This window comes from Littorina saxatilis, linkage group LG11 (assembly GCF_037325665.1).
Source record: "Littorina saxatilis isolate snail1 linkage group LG11, US_GU_Lsax_2.0, whole genome shotgun sequence".
NCBI classification, from domain to species: domain Eukaryota; kingdom Metazoa; phylum Mollusca; class Gastropoda; order Littorinimorpha; family Littorinidae; genus Littorina; species Littorina saxatilis.
In genome coordinates this window covers 20,838,050-20,844,049 of record NC_090255.1, presented here as the reverse complement: position 1 = coordinate 20,844,049, position 6,000 = coordinate 20,838,050, and positions in this window count along the sequence as shown.

Here is a 6,000-nt window from a genome sequence, read left to right as displayed (position 1 = left end):
GGTAGCGCGATTGTGTTGCTGCTAGCTTTCCACTGGGAGGAAGCGACCCATTTCCCAGCAATGGAACAATAGAGTAATGAAAATGAAGAACAAGTCGCGTAAGGCGAAAATACAATATTTAGTCAAGTAGCTGTCGAACTCACAGAATGAAACTGAACGCAACGCAACGCAGCAAGACCGTATACTCGTAGCATCGTCACTCCACCGCCCGTGGCAAAGGCAGTGCACGTGGAATTGACAAGAAGAGCGGGGTATTCGTTGCGCTGAGAAGGATAGCACGCTTTTCTGTACCTCTCTTCGTTTTAACTTTCTGAGCGTGTTTTTAATCCAAACATATCATATCTATATATTTTTGGAATCAGGAACCGACAAGGAATAAGATGAAAGTGTTTTTAAATTGATTTCGAAAAAAAAAATTTGATAATAATTTTTATATATTTAATTTTCAGAGCTTGTTTTTAATTTGAATATAACATATTTATATGTTTTTGGAATCAGCAAATGATGGAGAATAAGATAAACGTAAATTTGGATCGTTTTATAAATTATTATTTTTTTTTACAATTTTCAGATTTTTAATGACCAAAGTCATTAATTAATTTTTAAGCCACCAAGCTGAAATGCAATACCGAACCCCGGGCTTCGTCGAAGAGTACTTGACCAAAATTTCAACCAATTTGGTTGAAAAATGAGGGCGTGACAGTGCCGCCTCAACTTTCACAAAAAGCCGGATATGACGTCATCAAAGACATTTATCAAAAAAATGAAAAAAACGTTCGGGGATTTCATACCCAGGAACTCTCATGTCAAATTTCATAAAGATCGGTCCAGTAGTTTAGTCTGAATCGCTCTACACACACACACACACACACACACACACACACGCACAGACACACATACACCACACCCTCGTTTCGATTCCCCCTCGATGTTAAAATATTTAGTCAAAACTTGACTAAATATAACAAGTCGCGTAAGGCGAAAATACAATATTTAGTCAAGTAGCTGTCGAACTCACAGAATGAAACTGAACGCAGCAAGACCGTATACTCGTAGCATCGTCACTCCACCGCCCGTGGCAAAGGCAGTGCCCGTGGAATTGACAAGAAGAGCGGGGTATTCGTTGCGCTAAGAAGGATAGCACGCTTTTCTGTACCTCTCTTCGTTTTAACTTTCTGAGCGTGTTTTTAATCCAAACATATCATATCTATATATTTTTGGAATCAGGAACCGACAAGGAATACGATGAAAGTGTTTTTAAATTGATTTCGAAAAAAAAAATTTGATAATAATTTTTATATATTTAATTTTCAGAGCTTGTTTTTAATCCAAATATAACATATTGATATGTTTTTGGAATCAGCAAATGATGGAGAATAAGATAAACGTAAATTTGGATCGTTTTATAAATTTTTAATTTTTTTTACAATTTTCAGATTTTTAATGACCAAAGTCATTAATTAATTTTTAAGCCACCAAGCTGAAATGCAATACCGAACCCCGGGCTTCGTCGAAGAGTACTTGACCAAAATTTCAACCAATTTGGTTGAAAAATGAGGGCGTGACAGTGCTGCCTCAACTTTCACGAAAAGCCGGATATGACGTCATCAAAGACATTTATCAAAAAAATGAAAAAAACGTTCGGGGATTTCATACCCAGGAACTCTCATGTCAAATTTCATAAAGATCGGTCCAGTAGTTTAGTCTGAATCGCTCTACACACACACACACACACACAGACACACACACAGACACACACACGCACACACGCACATACACCACGACCCTCGTTTCGATTCCCCCTCGATGTTAAAATATTTAGTCAAAACTTGACTAAATATAAAAAAGACAAGTCGCGTAAGGCGAAATTACTACATTTAGTCAAGCTGTGGAACTCACAGAATGAAACTGAACACACTGCATTTTTTCACAATGACCGTAGTCCGCCGCTAGTGCAAAAGGCAGTGAAAGTGACGAGCCTGTTCAGCGCGGTAGTGGTTTCGCTGTGCTGCATAGCACGCTTTTCTGTACCTCTCTTCGTTTGAACTTTCTGAGCGTGTTTTTAATCCAAACATATCATATCTATATATTTTTGGAATCAGGAACCGACAAGAAATAAGATGAAATTGCTTTTAAATCGATTTCGGAAATTTCATTTTTATCATAATTTTTATATTTGTAATTTTCAGAGCTTGTTTTTAATCCAAATATAACTTATTTATATGTTTTTGGAATCAGGAAATAATGTAGAATAAGATAAACGTAAATTTGGATCGTTTTATATACCAAAACAAAATTATTAGAATTTTCAGATTTTTAATGACTAAAGTCATGAATTAATTTTTAAGCCACCAAGCTGAAATGCAATACCGAAGTCCGGCCTTCGTCGAAGATTGCTTTACAAAAATGTCAATTAATTTGATTGAAAAATGAGGGTGTGACAGTGCCTCCTCAACTTTTACAAAAAGCCGGATATGACGTCATCAAAAGTATTCATCGAAAAAAAGAAAAAAAATGTCCGGGGATATCATTCCCTCCAAGCTGAAATGTAATACCAAAGTCCGACCTTCGTCGAAGATTGCTTTGCCAAAAATTCAATCAATTTGATTGAAAAATGAGGGTGTGACAGTGCCGCATCAACTTTTACAAAAAGCCGGATATGACGTCATCAAAGACATTAATCCAAAAAATGAAAAAAGTCTGGGGATATCATACCCAGAAACTCTCATGTCAAATTTCATAAATATCGGTCCAGTAGTTTACTCTGAATCGCTCTACACACACACACACACACACACACACACACACACACACACACACACACACACACATACACCACGACCCTCGTCTCGATTCCCCCTCTATGTTAAAACATTTAGTCAAAACTTGACTAAATTTAAAAATGAAGGGAAGGGTTTTCATATGCACTGAAGAAGGCTGTATGCACTTTCTCTCTTCCCGATCTTTCAACGTTCATGAAGTTTTAAGCATGCTGGGAGACTATAAAACTTTCAAAGAAGCAAAAAAGGGAAGTACTTCAAAGTTGTCAAACAACACAATTAATGTAAAAATAGAGAATTCAAGGTGCCATACTTCGCAGGCATGGGGTCAAACAGTTCATCCGTTGCAAACTGATAAGGCTTGCATAGACAATGTGGGTCTTGACCACTACTCGAGGCTACGTGCTTCAGTTTCAGTTTGTGTGTGTGTGTGTGTGTGTGTGCGTGTGCGCGTGTGTGCGTGTGTGTGTGTGTGTGTGTGTGGTGTGTGTGTGTGTGTGTGTGCGTGTGTGTGTGTGTGCGTGCGTGCGTTTGTGCGTTTGCGCGTGTGTTATGTTATGTTTAACTTCACTTTACTGAATTATTTGTGTGTGTTTAACTTCATATACGTGGCGCGACAAAAGCAAATGTAATGTTCATATATTGTGCACACTTTGTATTTTGGTTTTTGTGCATGAAATAATTAGTTTGGAATTTAAAAAAAAACAAAAATTCAAAAAGCCGTTTTAAATAAAGCGCGTGCCGCATCCGTCCAGGCGTGAGCAGACTTGACGTTATTGTTGCAACTTTTCGCCCCCAAACGGGTGTGGTTATTTGGGAAGTAATTACAGATAGTTATCGATGTTGAGGGCATGACCTGGTTACCTCAACAAAGGTGTGCTGTTGATCTGTATCTACGCGCGTCACCAAAAAAGTACCTGTGCCTGGTACTGTCATTAATGATCAGGTCCGTTCAATATCACCAATCTAAAAGAAAGTAAGTTAGAAAAAAAAGACAAAATGAAAAAAAATTAAGACAGAGAGAGAGAGAGAGAGAGAGAGAGAGAGAGAGAGAGAGAGAGAGAGAGAGAGAGGAAGACAGACGGACAGGCAGACGGACATAGAGAACAAGTACAGACAGACACAGAGGTAGGCAAAGAGATAGACAGATACACACCCACACCCACACACACACACACCCACACACACACACACACACACTCGCACACACACACACTCGCACACACACACACACACACATGCATAAGGTATTTAATTTATCTCAGTAACAAATACCGAAAGTAAATCAAAAAGTACTTAAAATATGTAAAACAGAATGAGGATGACAACACACGCGCAAACGCACAAACGCACGCACGCACGCACACACACACACACACACACACACACATATATATATATATATATACACATATATACACACACACACACACACACACATGCATAAGGTATCTAACCTATCTCAGTAACAAATAGTTTATTGTTCCAATAACTTAGCCTATACAGTATTGTCAACGTTGGTATCGTGAGTGTTACTGTCGGCAACTTTAAAATCGTAGTTAGTTTATGTTCTCGGCAGTTTGTAGGTGTCTTACTGATTGCTTTTTGAATTCTTTATTTTTTTATTTTTTTGTTTCTTTGCTTGTTTGTTTGCTTGGTTTGTCTGATTGTTTGTTTACATGTTTGTTTGTGTGTTTGCTTGCTTGCTTTTCTGTTTGTCATATGCATTTATTTATAATTGTATATCATTTGAATGGAAGGACAGGTTTTAAGAAAAGGTGTAGTGTTAAACCACTATCCTTGTTAAAAAAGGTTCCATCATCATCATCTCCCCTCCCCCCCCCCCCCCCCCCACCCTCCCCTTTTACTACCTGCACCCGTTCATGCGTGAGGCTCAGGCAACACACACAAATTTGGTTTAGGGTAACGTGACCAAAAAATTAGGGTCGGTAGGTAGGCTTTCTTTTTTATTTTATTTTTAATTTGCTTAATTTAGTCGAGTTTGAAGGAAGTTACTTCCCTTAGTCTCGGTATGGTTCGCAAAATGTGCCCAACGTTTTTAGTGGGTTTTTTTAAATAAAAAAAAAGGTTTTAGGGTCGGCGAAATAGAGCTATCTGGTGCATCCTGAGCCAATAAATTACCTCTTTTTTGGGGTGGTGGGGGGTGGGGGGTGGGTTACGTAACCCGTGTAGCCCCCCCCCCCCCCCCAGATCCGCCCTTGTTACACGGTGTGGATACTTGTTCAGTTGTTGAGACGAATGCATGGCGATTTGCATGCTCTAGTGACTTGGGTAAGTTCATAATATCTTATTAGAACTACTAGTATTTATTTTTAGTTTACTTCTTCCCTTTTAATTTCCCCCCTAGCTAGCATAAAGCCGAAATGTTATCTAACTTCCTAAATGATCGGCACCAAGCAGTTGTAGTTGATGGTCACCACTCCTCCCACGTCAACATCAGGTCAGGAGTACCTCACTGGCTCAGGGCTCTGTATTCCAAGTATTGGGCCTCTGTCTATTTCTGGCCTACATCAACGACCTTCCAGACTGACAAACTGACAGCAATGGCACGATTGTTTGCGGACGATACAGCAGTGTACAGGGTTGTAGCCAACAGAGAACAACAAGACCATGCAGCTACAGCAAGACCTCATCAGTATGGGACCCATACAACCAGAAGAGCATCGAGAAGCTGGAAGCCGTCCAGAGACGTGCCGCCCGCTTCGTACTCAACCGCTACCACAACACGTCAAGTGTGAGCCGGATGATTGACCAACTGGGCTGGCCGTCTCTCGAGCAGCGTAGAAGAATCACGCGCCTGGGGGTCCTCTACAAGATTCATCATGGACTAATTCAGTGCCCAGTCTTCAGGAGCAAGCTAGTCCCACCCCCATCACGACAGCGCCGTACCCACGATCAGCAGTTCTGCCTCATAAATACCAGAACTCAATACAGAGAGGGCTCATTTCTACCGAGAACTGTGAGGGACTGGAACCGCCTTCCCAATAAGACGGTGGAGGCGGCAACGGTTGATGCCTTTGTGTCGCGGGCCTACGCAAACTAAGTCACAGTTTTCTCAACAAAAAATAGGCTTCTACGGACATGGACTCTTTGCTATGATTTACGGACTATGACAATGATAATGATAACGACCAGAGTACGCAAATGGACTGTAACAAAGCACTGGTCCCTTTTCATGCCATAATGATCATTATCATGA